This window comes from Danio aesculapii, chromosome 15 (genome assembly GCF_903798145.1).
Source record: "Danio aesculapii chromosome 15, fDanAes4.1, whole genome shotgun sequence".
Taxonomy (NCBI): Eukaryota; Metazoa; Chordata; class Actinopteri; order Cypriniformes; family Danionidae; genus Danio; species Danio aesculapii.
Genome location: NC_079449.1, coordinates 597,223 through 614,077, shown reverse-complemented (window position 1 = coordinate 614,077; position 16,855 = coordinate 597,223). Strand labels below are relative to the sequence as shown.

Genomic DNA, 16,855 nt, shown 5'->3' with positions numbered 1-16,855 from the left:
TCCCCTGAGACATTCGCACATCTTCAGAGCACAAATTAAGACATTCTGAATGAAATCCAAGAGCCCTCTGACCCTCCACTGACAGCAAGAGTCATGAAACATGAGTCCATAACGAAACAAGAATATCCTCAAAACAGTACATTTCATCAGTGGTTCATTGAAGCTATGAGGGTTTTTTTGTGCACATAAACAAAAAATAATGACTTTATTCATAGGTTTCTTCTCTTCAGTATATAGTGCACATTCATGAACACTGTACACTGATGAACTGTATACTGCGGATGCCCAAATGCAACTTTCTCTTTTTAAAATAAAGCATGGGGCATACATAATTGCTTAGCGCTTTTTGGAATGCACACCTTTAACAGACACAGAAGTGAAGAACCAAGTCATAATTTATGTTTTGTGTGCACAAAAGTATTCTCATAGCTTCAAGATGATCAACTGATGACTACTGTTGAGAATATTCTTGTTTTTTTTCTGGACTCTGAATGTCTCATGATTATTGGTGTCCATGAATGGTCAGAGGGCTCTTGCATTTCATCTAAAATATTTTCATTTGTGCTCTGAAGATGGATGGTATCAAGGGTTTAAAAACACTAGGAGGAATAATGACAAATTTAAAATTGGAGTGAACCATCCCTTTAATATCTTTAACACATACTTCCTTTTACAGATGTGAATGAACAAATACATCTTTGAAACACAGACCAACGCTCTTTGGCTTGTACATGACACACTATTGGAAACTTTTGCAGCATGTTTTTGAAAACCACAAGCTGAAATGGTCAAACAAAGTTATTCTATTTTTGTTAACTCTTAAACATACTTCCTGGCATGAACGATTATATTTATACTATTGTTTACTCTCCAATTTTTTTTTGTATGCTGTGATGCGATTATATATGTAAAATTTTACTGTCTTCCAATCGCGGTTCTTCAAAGCTTCAGGTTCAGCTCTCAGACATTTTTCACAATCCCTTTTTGCTGGGACAGTGCCAGATAAAATAAACGGCTTCAAGTGCCTTTCCACTGCCTGCACCTCAGGCTGCTGCCAAGGACTCTTCTGACTCTTCTTTTTGGTAGTTTTACCTTGAAGTGATCAGAAAAAAAAAAGAAATTAATAACAGTGAATGTCAGAATTCGACTCCTGTAATTAAAATTGATGTTAGCATCTATAGTAAAAGTAAAATGACAATGCAATACTATTTATAGGTAAATCAAATAGTAATTTTTTTACATTCAGTGACCTACCACGAAATGATTATTGGTGAAAAATGAAAAGACAAAATAGAAACAACCTCTATCTACTATCTACATTAATCCACTCAGTAAACTGGTTTAGTGGTTACTGATGTTTTAATTATTAAAACAACATTTAATTTTAGGCCCACTTAAAGCCCCTTACAGACATATTAACCAAGTAAGCCTATACACACACACCCAATGCTACACTAATCGAGATTGGTTACTACATCTACATATTGCTGCTTTTCTGGTCTTGTATACTTATTTGTATGTCAAGTTGGATAAAAGTATTTGCTAAGTGAATAAATGTAAATGTAATACTTTTCTGTCCTTTTTTGTTCTCTACTGCCCTAACTATTAATGAAATTGTGTTTATTTTCAAGCCAGACATTTCATTTGTGGATTTCTGAAGGATTTAATAAGTTCTCTAAAGACAAGTAGCAGAGTGAATTAAAGGTGCAGTGGGTGATCATCTTCAGAAACATGTTTTGTTGTGCTGGTTAAAAGTCTCTTTACATTCCAATAGTAATGATTAAAGTAATTGATCTAAATGTATTTATATGTATTTTTATATTCTGGGTGAGGCATAAGACTAAAAAAATATTCATCTAATTAAATATTGTTGGGATGATAATTCCCATTATTCTGATAAGTAGCCCAAACTGTGTCAGCAAATGCAGATTTGTACAACTACGCAGCCGTTCACACAGATCCGCTGATGTGCGTTCACGCAGGTCCTCGGTCACATGGACACGAGTGACAGCGGTAAAAACAAATGTTCTATACAACTTTAAAATTCCTGAATTAATATTGGAGTGAGGAAGGACGACATTATGGCTGAAGTATTTCTGTTAGACAGGTAATGTCCCATTTTAAAAGTATTTTAGTCACGCAGAGCTGATTGTGTTGTTATGAATAGTTTCTATGCACAGGAGTGTTGTTCAGCCTCTGAAATCTTCCGGTGATAGACTGATGTTATCATTTTCAGTTTCATAAAGTCCTTTTACAGCATCGATAATGTAGATTTATATTTAGTTTAACAAAAGAACATCGGTAAACAGCACTATTCCGCCTAGCCTGCTTTACTGAGCTGAAGTTAAGTTTTATATTCATGTTGGGTCATTTTTGCACAATGACAGCCTGTGACGCGCTCCCTATACTGTTCACCGCTACTCTGAATATTCGCTCTGGATTAGCATGCAAGTATGGCTTAGTAGAAGCGTAATTACTGCATGCCACTGGACAACCACTAAGCATACAGTGGTCAGTAGAGAGTGGGACCATCGATCCTTGCATGCATGAAATATTGCACATTATGACAAGTTTTGATCGCAAACTACATAACTGAAAACCTGCTAGATATGATACAGTTTCTCATTCAGAATTGTAGTATTATAAAGTACTTTCAAGTTTTCAAACTGGTGAATGACATGATCCAGTGGGTCTCTGTCATTTTTAATGTGCGCGTTCGTGACTTCAGAAGGCACAGCTCTGGACGGCAGGGGAGGAATTGTATTTGAAAGATATAATGCTAACCGGTTAGCATTTAGGCAGATCACCTACTGCACCTTTAAACGTGCAAATACATGTGTACTTGAATTTACAGCTGACACTGTGGACTGCAACTGATGGGTTTGAAATGATAAAGGCATGAAATACTTGTAAGCAATAAATGACAAATAGTAGTACTATTTTTATGTATTCATAAGGTGGCTACTGTTACATGTGGCCACTTCTCATTTACATTTATCTAAAAGCAACAGACATATAAAAGACAAAATGTAAAGAGTTCACCCTTGCAAGGCAGCCTCATAGCGCTGGCTCCAGAAGACATTCGCTGATCTGACGGAGTGCTTCTTTTAGGTGATGGTGACAAATTCATTTCGGCAGAAGGAAGGGCCACATCTTCTGAAGTTTCTATAAAAAATATTAATAGCTCAATGTTAAAAATATATAAATAATATAACGTGGTTTAACACTTATTGTAAAAAAGTCAAATAAACCTAATAATGTGATGTTTATTCATCAATGCAGATATAACTGAACTACACCTGCAAATGTCTTTGCTGTGACCATTGTCAAAAATAAGTTGATCCAACACAAGTGTGCAACAAATGTAAGTTTCTCAACCACAATTGCTAAAAAGTTCAATAAAAAAATTAAATAAAGTTTACTGCAAAACAAGCTGAAGAATAGCTTGACATTTGATTCATGCAAGTAGTTTTGACAAAAAAAATTGCTAGTTCAACACACTGAAGCATCTATAGTGCGGACTTTGATACTGGAACAATGTTTTTGCAAGTCAGGCTTTCGGTAGTCATGACAAAACTATTACTTCTAAAATGTAAGTGTATCTGACAGCAATACAGACCGACTACAATAGTTGAACAGTGTCCTTCCTCAATGTCATCTTCCTCATCTTCACAGTCAATTTCCACTTTTTCTGTGCAAGTTCAAAGAACAGCTTTACATTGGTAAAATGCTTGTAAATGTGGTATTTAAATGCAAGTAATAATAACACACACCATCAGGATCTATCCCCATTTCATCCAAGTTCTTGCCATGGAACTCTGCTAATCTTCCTTGCTCAAGAGCCATTAAATCTTGCTGATCTTGGCAAGTTGCAGGGTCTTCTCTGGAAGTCGATAGAACTCACGATGAATTCTTATATCATGCCCAAGGAAGTTAGCCAGCTGGTCCATCTCGGTGTCCGTCATATTCAGCACAGTTGAAAGAGTAGCAGCATGCTTTCGCAGCCTCGTAGATGTCAGTGCCTTGGGACACTTTGCACCACACTGCTTTGCAAAGCCACGGAGACAGTCTGACCCACGGAAATGTGTCATGGCTTCTGGTCTAGCAAACATATAGGCATTGTCTTTTAAAACACCACAAGCCTCTCTCTGCTCAACAAGGAGTTCTAAGGAGCTCAACATTTTGGGAGTCAGAAGAATTGGAACCGGTCGACCACGCTTTCCCCTGGTGATAACCCTTGTGAAGTGTCTGCAGAGTTTTTTTCTCCACTTCAGAGAGTGCCCAGTCCACGTCCTCATGAGGATCAGATATGTCTCTTGATAAAAACACAGACAAAGGCATGCTTGCTACCTCTCCTTCTCTGCGCCGGTTAAAAAGAATCATCTGGGCAAGACACACCTTTGCCAGCTCAACCCATGATCTAGTAGAGGGACTTTCAGACAGCAGGTTGAACCACTCATCTTGTGCTTGACTAAGAAAAGTATGCATTTTTTGCACGTCTTCAGTAAAAGGCATGAGAGTGGGCACATTCCACTTTGCCTCCCTGATATTCCTCAATGCAGTAGCCGAGATCACCTCATTCCACTTACTTGCATGGACCTCTTGAAACTCAGTGGTGTTCTTCACAAGCTGCTTGTCATTTGAGATTAAGCCTCGCGCTTTTAAGAGTTTGCTTGCTTTAACCAAGGAATTTCCAAGCTTATTTGCAAGTGATGGAATCATGAATTTGTCAGTTTCACTGTCATACCCACATGTATGCTTGACAGCTTTGACAGTCTCCATGTACTTGTTTGGATTTACACAATCTTCCAGTGTTTTTAAGCTGGTGACTCGCCTAGCATTGTGAAGCAATCTGCCTAGTTCTCGCATCTTCTCCCGCACACCTTGTTTATTTTTATCTGACAGTCCACCTTTGTTCAACAAGTGCTGCCCAATTTCAGTAATTACTCTATCATTTTTTATTATATCGGTGATCGGGCCAGGATTCATGGCACTGATTACTCCCCACAGATTTTTGGTCATGTTTGAAGGGACAGGCCCAGTGTAGGTGCACATGGACTGAACACGGTTTTTTCCAGGTTTGGGAGAAACGGATTGCGGTTTAAGCCTACATGTGCGTATATGTCGCCACAAGACCTTTCTTGTAAAAAGTCCTTGACAATACGCACAATGCATGAAATCTTCTCCCTGCACTTTTTCGCGTGGTCGTTTGAATGGCACTAATTCCCCCTTTCCTGACTCCATAACACCAGCATTGTGAGAATAATTTCCTCTGTTGCGAATATAATCGAGCAGTTTTTTTCTCTCCTTAGAACACTTTGGAAAGCTTAGAGCTCTTGCCACATCAGATTCACTTGCATGTGAACTTTCCAGATGCCTTGCCATCTTTGCATAAGGTTTAGTGCAAAAGAAGCAGTAATGCCTCTTGTTGTACACTCTCTTCCCATCTTTTTTTCGGTATGCACTAACAACTACACTGTCTTTTGTTTTTTTACTTGAAGTGGGTTCTTCTGTTCCAGATGCTTCTGACACAAGGCCGTGAATTGTATCTGATGTTGTTGTGTCACATTCTGGGAAACCAGCAGAGCTAGATTCATCAACATCCAGTTCATCAACAAGCTTACATGTTGCCTGATTTTGTGTAAGGCTAACATCGCTGTCACTTTCAGAGTTAGAATCTGGAACATAATTATCTGAACTCTCTGGAGTAGAATCAAAGAGCTCATCAGAATCCTGAAGATTTACATCTTTCATCTATACAAACGTGGGGGGGAAAAGGTGGAACTGACAATTAATTGTTCAGTGTATTAACATACAGTATTATAATACAATATTTTCTGTTTTGGGGCAGTTCATTTGAGAGAACAAAAAAAACATGCATTGCATCATTTCCTTTAACTATTGACTAATTGCGTTTTTCTGACATTTCATAATCAAATTGTAAAATGAGAATACATTACACTATTAACTCAGTGAATGCTAATAAAGATATTCTGATTGCAGCTCCAAGCAAAATCCCTGATTATTACAAAAAAGACATTGAGCGACCTTTGAATTTGAAAACTTACCAAGATACTTTTTGTCCGTCTGAGTTTTGGCACACTAATCTCATTTTCAATTTGATGCTGTCTCTCAATCTGTAAACAAGTATATATACGATTTGACAATACTCCAGTATTTGAGATTTAAAAAAAAAAAAAGCTAACCAGAGCTAAAAAAAAAAAAAATAAAAAAATAAAAAATCATGCAAGGCCTTTACCTGTTGAGGAGACAGATCAGAAGCTTTACCCATCAGAGTTTCAGAGTGGAGTGAAGGGTCAGAGTCATCTGCTGCGCTGCTATTAGCGGCCATGCTAGTCATCTATAAGAGACCACATCAATAAGAGGAAATTTCAGAACATGGAAACACACCTCATGACTTCAGAAATATCATTAAGAGACAGTCGACTTCAGCTTAAACATTTATTCCTGTCCTGCAAATTCTGTTTGCGCTCACACACACACACACCCCTAAAGTAAATCATGTTTCATGAGGACGTCACACACACAATGTTAATAGTTACTTATGGGGACTAAATTCAGGCAAGTTAAACCAGTATGAACTCCAACTTCTGTTTGCGCTCACACACACCCCTTAAGTAAATCATGCTTTATGAGGACCTCACACACACAATGTTAATAGTTACTTATGGGGACCAGATTCATCACAGTTAATGCACAAGGGTAAACTCCAACACACAGACTGAAAGTGTGTTGTGGGGACGTCGTGAGTGCAAAATTTAGAGTAACATCCAAGCCAGAAAAATAACTTGAGATGGACAAAACTGGCCTGAAACATTGCACTACCACTAACCTACTGGACACATGTTGCTAAATTGCTAAGCGTGCTAATTTACACCAGATAGGAAGCAAAATATAGAAAAATAACAAGAAAACGTGACAAAACAGAAGGCAGACTTGAATCTTTAGCTATGAACGTGAATGTACCTGTTGAGGAGACCTTGCTGAATCAGAAGCTTTACCCATCTGAGTTTCAGAGTGGAGTGAAGGGTTGGAGTCATCTGTTGCGTCACTATTAGCGGCCATGCTAGTCATCTATAAGAGACCATATCAATTAGAGGAAATTTCAGAACATGGAAACACACCTCATGACTTCAGAAATATCATTGAGACAGTCGACTTCAGCTTAAACATTTATTCCTGTCCTGCAAATTCTGTTTGCGCTCACACACACACACTCCTAAAGTAAATCATGCTTCATGAGGACCTCACACACACAATGTTAATAGTTACTTATGGGGACTATATTCAGGCAAGTTAAACCAGTATGAACTCCAACTTCTGTTTGCGCTCACACACACCCCTTAAGTAAATCATGCTTTATGAGGACCTCACACACACAATGTTAATAGTTACTTATGGGGACCAGATTCATCACAGTTAATGCACAAGGGTAAACTCCAACACACAGACTGAAAGTGTGTTGTGGGGACGTCGTGAGTGCAAAATTTAGAGTAACATCTAAGCCAGAAAAATAACTTGAGATGGACAAAACTGGCCTGAAACATTGCACTACCACTAACCTACTGGACACATGTTGCTAAATTGCTAAGCGTGCTAATTTACACCAGATAGGAAGCAAAATATAGAAAAATAACAAGAAAACGTGACAAAACAGAAGGCAGACTTAAATCTTTAGCTATGAACGTGAATGTACCTGTTGAGGAGACCTTGCTGAATCAGAAGCTTTACCCATCTGAGTTTCAGAGTGGAGTGAAGGGTTGGAGTCATCTGTTGCGTCACTATTAGGGGCCATGCTAGTCATCTATAAGAGACCACATCAATAAGAGGAAATTTCAGAACATGGAAACACACCTCATGACTTCAGAAATATCATTGAGACAGTCGACTTCAGCTTAAACATTTATTCCTGTCTTGCGACTTCAGTCTGCGCTCACACACACACTCCTAAAGTAAATCATGTTTCATGAGGACCTCACACACACAATGTTAATAGTTACTTATGGGGACTAAATTCAGGCAAGTTAAACCAGTATGAACTCCAACTTCTGTTTGCGCTCACACACACCCCTTAAGTAAATCATGCTTCATGAGGACATCACACACAATGTTAATAGTTACTTATGGGGACCAGATTCATCACAGTTAATGCACAAGGGTAAACTCCAACACACAGACTGAAAGTGTGTTGTGGGGACGTCGTGAGTGCAAAATTTAGAGTAACATCTAAGCCAGAAAAAATAACTTGAGATGGACAAAACTGGCCTGAAACATTGCACTACCACTAACCTACTGGACACATGTTGCTAAATTGCTAAGCGTGCTAATTTACACCAGATAGGAAGCAAAATATAGAAAAATAACAAGAAAACGTGACAAAACAGAAGACAGACTTGAATCTTTAGCTATGAACGTGAATGTACCTGTTGAGGAGACCTTGCTGAATCAGAAGCTTTACCCATCTGAGTTTCAGAGTGGAGTGAAGGGTTGGAGTCATCTGTTGCGTCGCTATTAGGGGCCATGCTAGTCATCTATAAGAGACCATATCAATAAGAGGAAATTTCAGAACATGGAAACACACCTCATGACTTCAGAAATATCATTGAGACAGTCGACTTCAGCTTAAACATTTATTCCTGTCCTGCAAATTCTGTTTGCGCTCACACACACACACTCCTAAAGTAAATCATGCTTCATGAGGACCTCACACACACAATGTTAATAGTTACTTATGGGGACTAAATTCAGGCAAGTTAAACCAGTATGAACTCCAACTTCTGTTTGCGCTCACACACACCCCTTAAGTAAATCATGCTTTATGAGGACCTCACACACACAATGTTAATAGTTACTTATGGGGACCAGATTCATCACAGTTAATGCACAAGGGTAAACTCCAACACACAGACTGAAAGTGTGTTGTGGGGACGTCGTGAGTGCAAAATTTAGAGTAACATCTAAGCCAGAAAAAATAACTTGAGATGGACAAAACTGGCCTGAAACATTGCACTACCACTAACCTACTGGACACATGTTGCTAAATTGCTAAGCGTGCTAATTTACACCAGATAGGAAGCAAAATATAGAAAAATAACAAGAAAACGTGACAAAACAGAAGGCAGACTTAAATCTTTAGCTATGAACGTGAATGTACCTGTTGAGGAGACCTTGCTGAATCAGAAGCTTTACCCATCTGAGTTTCAGAGTGGAGTGAAGGGTTGGAGTCATCTGTTGCGTCGCTATTAGCGGCCATGCTAGTCATCTATAAGAGACCATATCAATAAGAGGAAATTTCAGAACATGGAAACACACCTCATGACTTCAGAAATATCATTAGAGACAGTCGACTTCAGCTTAAACATTTATTCCTGTCTTGCGACTTCGTTCTGCGCTCACACACACACTCCTAAAGTAAATCATGCTTCATGAGGACCTCACACACACAATGTTAATAGTTACTTATGGGGACTAATTCAGGCAAGTTAAACCAGTATGAACTCCAACTTCTGTTTGCGCTCACACACACCCCTTAAGTAAAATCATGCTTCATGAGGACCTCACACACACAATGTTAATAGTTACTTATGGGGACCAGATTCATCACAGTTAATGCACAAGGGTAAACTCCAACACACAGACTGAAAGTGTGTTGTGGGGACGTCGTGAGTGCAAAATTTAGAGTAACATCTAAGCCAGAAAAATAACTTGAGATGGACAAAACTGGCCTGAAACATTACACTACCACTAACCTACTGGACACATGTTGCTAAATTGCTAAGCGTGCTAATTTACACCAGATAGGAAGCAAAATATAGAAAATAACAAGAAAACGTGACAAAACAGAAGGCAGACTTGAATCTTTAGCTATGAACGTGAATGTACCTGTTGAGGAGACCTTGCTGAATCAGAAGCTTTACCCATCTGAGTTTCAGAGTGGAGTGAAGGGTTGGAGTCATCTGCTTGCGTCGCTATTAGGGCCATGCTAGTCATCTATAAGAGACCACATCAATAAGAGGAAATTTCAGAACATGGAAACACACCTCATGACTTCAGAAATATCATTGAGACGGTCGACTTCAGCTTAAACATTTATTCCTGTCTTGCGACTTCAGTCTGCGCTCACACACACCCCTTAAGTAAAACATGCTTCATGAGGACATCACACACAATGTTAATAGTTACTTATGGGGACCAGATTCTTCACAGTTAATGCACAAGGGTAAACTCCAACACACAGACTGAAAGTGTGTTGTGGGGACGTCGTGGAGTGCAAAATTTAGAGTAACATCTAAGCCAGAAAAATAACTTGAGATGGACAAAACTGGCCTGAAACATTGCACTACCACTAACCTACTGGACACATGTTGCTAAATGCTAAGCGTGCTAATTTACACCAGATAGGAAGCAAAATATAGAAAAATAACAAGAAAACGTGACAAAACAGAAGGCAGACTTAAATCTTTAGCTATGAACGTGAATGTACCTGTTGAGGAGACCTTGCTGAATCAGAAGCTTTACCCATCTGAGTTTCAGAGTGGAGTGAAGGGTTGGAGTCATCTGTTGCGTCACTATTAGCGGCCATGCTAGTCATCTATAAGAGACCACATTAATAAGAGGAAATTTCAGAACATGGAAACACACCTCATGACTTCAGAAATATCATTGAGACGGTCGACTTCAGCTTAAACATTTATTCCTGTCCTGCAAATTCTGTTTGCGCTCACACACACACTCCTAAAGTAAATCATGCTTCATGAGGACCTCACACACACAATGTTAATAGTTACTTATGGGGACTATATTCAGGCAAGTTAAACCAGTATGAACTCCAACTTCTGTTTGCGCTCACACACACCCCTTAAGTAAATCATGCTTATGAGGACCTCACACACACAATGTTAATAGTTACTTATGGGGACCAGATTCATCACAGTTAATGCACAAGGGTAAACTCCAACACACAGACTGAAAGTGTGTTGTGGGGACGTCGTGAGTGCAAAATTTAGAGCAACATCTAAGCCAGAAAAATAACTTGAGATGGACAAAACTGGCCTGAAACATTGCACTACCACTAACCTACTGGACACATGTTGCTAAATTGCTAAGCGTGCTAATTTACACCAGATAGGAAGCAAAATATAGAAAAATAACAAGAAAACGTGACAAAACAGAAGGCAGACTTGAATCTTTAGCTATGAACGTGAATGTACCTGTTGAGGAGACCTTGCTGAATCAGAAGCTTTACCCATCTGAGTTTCAGAGTGGAGTGAAGGGTTGGAGTCATCTGTTGCGTCGCTATTAGGGGCCATGCTAGTCATCTATAAGAGACCACATCAATAAGAGGAAATTTCAGAACATGGAAACACACCTCATGACTTCAGAAATATCATTGAGACGGTCGACTTCAGCTTAAACATTTATTCCTGTCTTGCGACTTCAGTCTGCGCTCACACACACACTCCTAAAGTAAATCATGTTTCATGAGGACGTCACACACACAATGTTAATAGTTACTTATGGGGACTAAATTCAGGCAAGTTAAACCAGTATGAACTCCAACTTCTGTTTGCGCTCACACACACCCCTTAAGTAAAACATGCTTCATGAGGACATCACACACACAATGTTAATAGTTACTTATGGGGACCAGATTCATCACAGTTAATGCACAAGGGTAAACTCCAACACACAGACTGAAAGTGTGTTGTGGGGACGTCGTGAGTGCAAAATTTAGAGTAACATCTAAGCCAGAAAAATAACTTGAGATGGACAAAACTGGCCTGAAACATTGCACTACCACTAACCTACTGGACACATGTTGCTAAACTGCTGAGCATGCTAATTTACACCAGATAGGAAGCAAAACATAGATAAATAACAAGAAAACGTGACAAAACAGAAGGCAGACTTGAATCTTAAGCTATGAACGTGAATGTACCTGTTGAGGAGACCTTGCTGAATCAGAAGCTTTACCCATCTGAGTTTCAGAGTGGAGTGAAGGGTTGGAGTCATCTGCTGCGCTGCTATTAGCGGCCATGCTAGTCATCTATAAGAGACCACATCAATAAGAGGAAATTTTAGAACATGGAAACATGCATGATAAATCTGATGAAGGTATAATTTGTGTAAACATTTTATCCATTTACCCAGGCATACAACGCCCCACTGTTTAGTGCCCAAATTAGTTTAAGACTGTACATAGTATAGTCAACAGACTTTCTGTTATTAAAAAAAGTAACCGACAAAGCATAATTGGTATAGGTTATGTGAAATAATGTTATATTGATATAATAAAATTCTAATCTTTTCAGGCATCAAATTACTTGACATATTGATGAGCTATTGTGTATAATGCTGTGCAGCTTACTTGAGTTCTCCATGGGCAGTCATCTGATCCATAATCGTATGCAATTTCTTCTCCTTCTTTGATGTCTTTAATTGCAAATAAACAGAGATGTGGCTTTCCACTTACATCTATTTTCTTGACCTTACAATTTGGATGGATGTGGTCATCATTAACTATCCGTCCAAATGATCCATCATCCCTGGATGCATCGATGCTAAAAATATTACAAGATATGAAAAAGGAAAAATATAAGTGTTACGCTCTCATCACAAATCAGTGTATTAGGCCACATTTACACTGCAGGGTTCTGATTACACATGGGAAGGAAAAAAAATGGGGTGCAGATCACATAAAAGCCACAAATGTGTAAGTATAGGAAAGAAGTGTCTTAGACTGGTTTAGGACCCAATTCATATGTGGAAAATAAATCAATTATAAAGTCAATGCATATCTTGATATTAATTTACTAACAAGCGTGGGCAAAACCATGTGCAATGTCATACATGCTATTTTTAGTGTGTTTCACTAAATGTAGTGTAAAACGCACACATTGTATATGGTCACTCTTTAAAGAAATAAAATAAAATAAATAACTTGGAACTAATCAAAACTAGCAGTGAAAATGAAGCCTTTTTAACTACAGTATAGCACATGGAATATTGCTTAGGTGCACGTGATGTCTTACCACCATGTTTTCCCTCTCCATTTAAACTCAAACATGAAAATGGAACAAGACGGGTGATAAATTTTTCTCCTCCTCTCCAGCTCAGCATTATTTATAAACTCCCCTCTGTATTCGACTACAAAATCACCTTTGCAAAATGAACCTTTTGCAAATAGCCCACGTCCTGCAAAAACAAACATTTTCACAAAAGGGAAAAAAGAAATTAATCTTGCAGATAAAGGATGGTAACTGCACCTATAGTAGCTATACATAGTAGCTTATTTAAAATAAACTGTAACCAGGTTTCTAGTTAACATACCCAGATGCATTTCCACAGAGCCACAGCTGTGCACAGTTTTGTTACAGCCAGCTCAAACTCAAGCATTACCAACTTACCTTTCACAGCATTGATGTATTTTATTTCGAGTTTTGATTTGTCATTCCTTGCAACAACATGATGCATGGCATCTTTAAGAGGGGGTACTCGCGGTGCCATTTTTAACTGGGAGAAAAAAAAAACATTTTTACAAAAAAATTACACTGTGAATATATACAATCAGAATTAAACGCATTCAATAATCAGATAGTAACATTGTCATGCAACTGGTCATTCCCATTATCATTAATCTACATGAAAGTTTAGCAAATTCCAACACAATTCCAGCTTTCTAAGGGGATCAACACACTAATTTAACTCTTTTACTAATTAACCTTCGGGCTCTAATCTCTCACAAAATGAAAATATGTTACTTTAGGTAAATTAGCCTTGCAAAATAATTTAATTACTGATCTGGACCATAACCTAAGTAAAGGTTAACACTAATAATTTACTCATCTCGTTTTAACATTAAGTTTCATTTAATTACTTTGACACATGTCCAGTTAATGTGGGGGAAAAAACACAGTATTGTTATAGTTTTTGACTTACTAATGTTTAATGTTATTTAACACCACAAATTGTGGCCTAATAAGAAAGATAAAATTGTATTAAAATTAACCTAGACAGAAACAAACTTAATATTAACAGAATCAATTCAATATGGCAATCAGACAGACTAACGACTGAAGTACTAAAGTTTTTCAGTGAAAAATAAATCTTCATTAACTGTATCATTATGCAATGGAGAAGTGTAAAAAAACAATAATTTGAAATAATTTCAGGCCACATGTGGCATTAGCTTCCAGTGCTAATTAGCGCTAAGCTAACTAGCCTCCAACTTATGTAGATCTAACATTAGTTAAACTTAAGTCATTTACGTTTAATTTGCACTTACCTTGTATTTTATATTTCCCACTGCAAAACTTCGGTGTCAAATGTTCTTCTCAAATATTCTTCCATCGAATCTCACATAAATCTCTCCGTCTGTGTAAGCCCCAATTAACACTTCACTTACATCGAATTGCTGTCGTACCTAATGAGGACCCGGAAGTGGGCGGTACCGACCATATATAGAAAATGTGTGTGAGGAGAAGCGAGTGCAGTAACGGTCAAAAAAATTGGGGGCGCAGCGGAGCTCTCCCTTCACACACCAACAATCAGTCATAGACGTGTAATATGGGCCAGAGCTGAAACTCCACCCAGCACCTTCAAAACAGCTCCTCTATTCATTTATATGGCTCAACCTTGTGGGGACCTGATTTTTGGTCCCCACAACGGCAGAGGTCCCCATGGCGTGACTGTGTAAACAGATTCATGTCCCCACAACGTGATGATTACCAGAACACACACACACACTCACACACACACACACACACACACACACGTGAACTCAGATGTCAGCTTAAAGAGCGAGTGTACAATTAATGCCACTGCAGACGGAGAAGTGATCAACAGTGTGTGTGTGTGTGTGTGTGTGTGTTTACGCTTTATTATAGATCCAACTCCAACATAAACCTCCTATCGTTTTGCAAAAACCAAAATATTTCATGAAATAAGCCATTTCTGTCTGTCTCTGCCTCCTGAATCGAGATATATCCAGCTGCAGAACCACACACGTTTCAGGCACACACAATCTAGGCAAACCATATACGGTAACTAACTAACTCCTTTAGAGCATTATCGCCACCTATTAAATTTCACAAATACGGTTTCCCATTTCAGTCAGTATATCAGTATTATATAATAACGATCACTTTAACATCTCTGCAGTTTCTGAACTCAAATTATGTAAATAAAAATAATTGGTTAAAGACACATGACTTTATTCACATGTCCACGTACACATAGAAACATAATAAACCATCTAATTGTTGGATTAAGTGTAATAAAGTAATTCAGGATCTTAATATCATCATACCTGGTTAAAACCGCTTTGTTGTAAAATATAAAAAGCAAACAATAATATATCACATTAAAAAAATTACTATAGTTAATCATTTAAACAATATATAATATAGTTTATATATTATTTTATCTTAACTGATTATCTGATTATAAACTACTATATTTTAAACTGTAGAAACTGTTAGTAATATATATATATTTTTTTTTTATTAATTATTAACAGTTAATTTGTTTGTAATGCTAAATTTGTTGCAAGTATAATTACAACAAATTACCAGTACTTTATAGTTTGAAAACAATATATTGCTTATTATAAATAATTACTATAGTATTTAATGTGGGAAATCATTCATTACAAAGTTAAGAAAATTAAGCAAATGCACACTATTAAATCGCTTTAATAAAATATTAATATAGTGTCTTGCGTATGTAAACATGCTATTTTTAGCTTCATGATATATGAATCTGACATTATATAAATTAAACCCGTCCAATTAAGAGCGTTCAGCAAGGCCAGCAAATGAGTATCTGCGATATTGACTCTGTTAGATAATAATGACTGATCATCCATGATGACTGATTAAAAACTGTTCAGTCTATTATATGGCGATCGGAAACAATGTTCCCCATTCGCCCGTCTCAATCGCAATATCAGTGAAATAATAAACACTATTGTTGATTGTGTCCAATATTTATAAACAATATAAATATGAAATTATATTGATGATGATTTCAGAGAAGACGTTAATAACATTAACATCCGTCGTAACCATATATGGTTTGCCTAGATCGTGTGTGCTGGATTGTGTGTGCCTAAAACGTGTGTGTGGTTCTGTGGGCCTGCAGCTGGATATTATTGCCTGAATCACACATTCAGCTTCAATTATCATCTACTAATGAAGTCTAATTTTTATCTTTCTGTGTATTTACTCTACTGAGTTAAATATGAAACGTCTACACTTAGTGGCCACTTTATTAGGTACACCTGTTTAACTGCTTGTTAATGCACATGTCTAATCAGCCAATCACATGGCAGCAGCTCACTGCATTTAGGCATGTAGACATGGTCAAGACGATCTGCTGCAGGTCAAACTGAGCATCAGAATGGAGAAGAAAGGGGATTTACGTGACGCTGAACGTGGCATGGTTGTTGCTGCCAGACGGGCTGCTCTGAGTATTTCAGAAACTGCTGATCTACTGGGATTTTCACGCACAACCATCTCTAGGGTTTACAGAGAATGGTCCGACAAAGAGGAAATATCCAGTGAGCGGCAGTTCTGTGGGCGCAAATGCCTTGTTGATGCCAGAGGTCAGAGGAGAATGGCCAGACCGGTTCCAGCTGATAGAAAGGCAACAGTAACTCAAATAAGCACTCGTTACAACCGAGGTCTGCAGAAGAGCATCTCTGAACACACAACACGTCCAACCTTGAGGCGGATGGGCTACAGCAGCAGAAGACCACACCGGGTGCCGCTCCTGTCAGCTAAGAACAGGAAACTGAGGCTACAATTCACACAGACTCACCAAAACTGGACAATAG

General features: G+C 38.1%; 1 protein-coding gene and 1 long non-coding RNA gene across 2 annotated transcripts in view; both read right to left on the bottom strand.

The window, feature by feature from the left end:
• inppl1a (inositol polyphosphate phosphatase-like 1a) overlaps positions 1-16,855 on the bottom strand; it is a 115,599-nt gene that overhangs the window by 92,133 nt on the left and 6,611 nt on the right. The gene's annotated exons all lie outside the window — the stretch shown is intronic.
• On the bottom strand, positions 6,061-7,061 carry LOC130242468 (uncharacterized). Its single transcript, XR_008838980.1, has 3 exons — positions 6,988-7,061; positions 6,260-6,361; positions 6,061-6,137 (listed from the first exon to the last, which is right to left on the bottom strand). It is a non-coding gene; the product is annotated as an uncharacterized LOC130242468 (long non-coding RNA).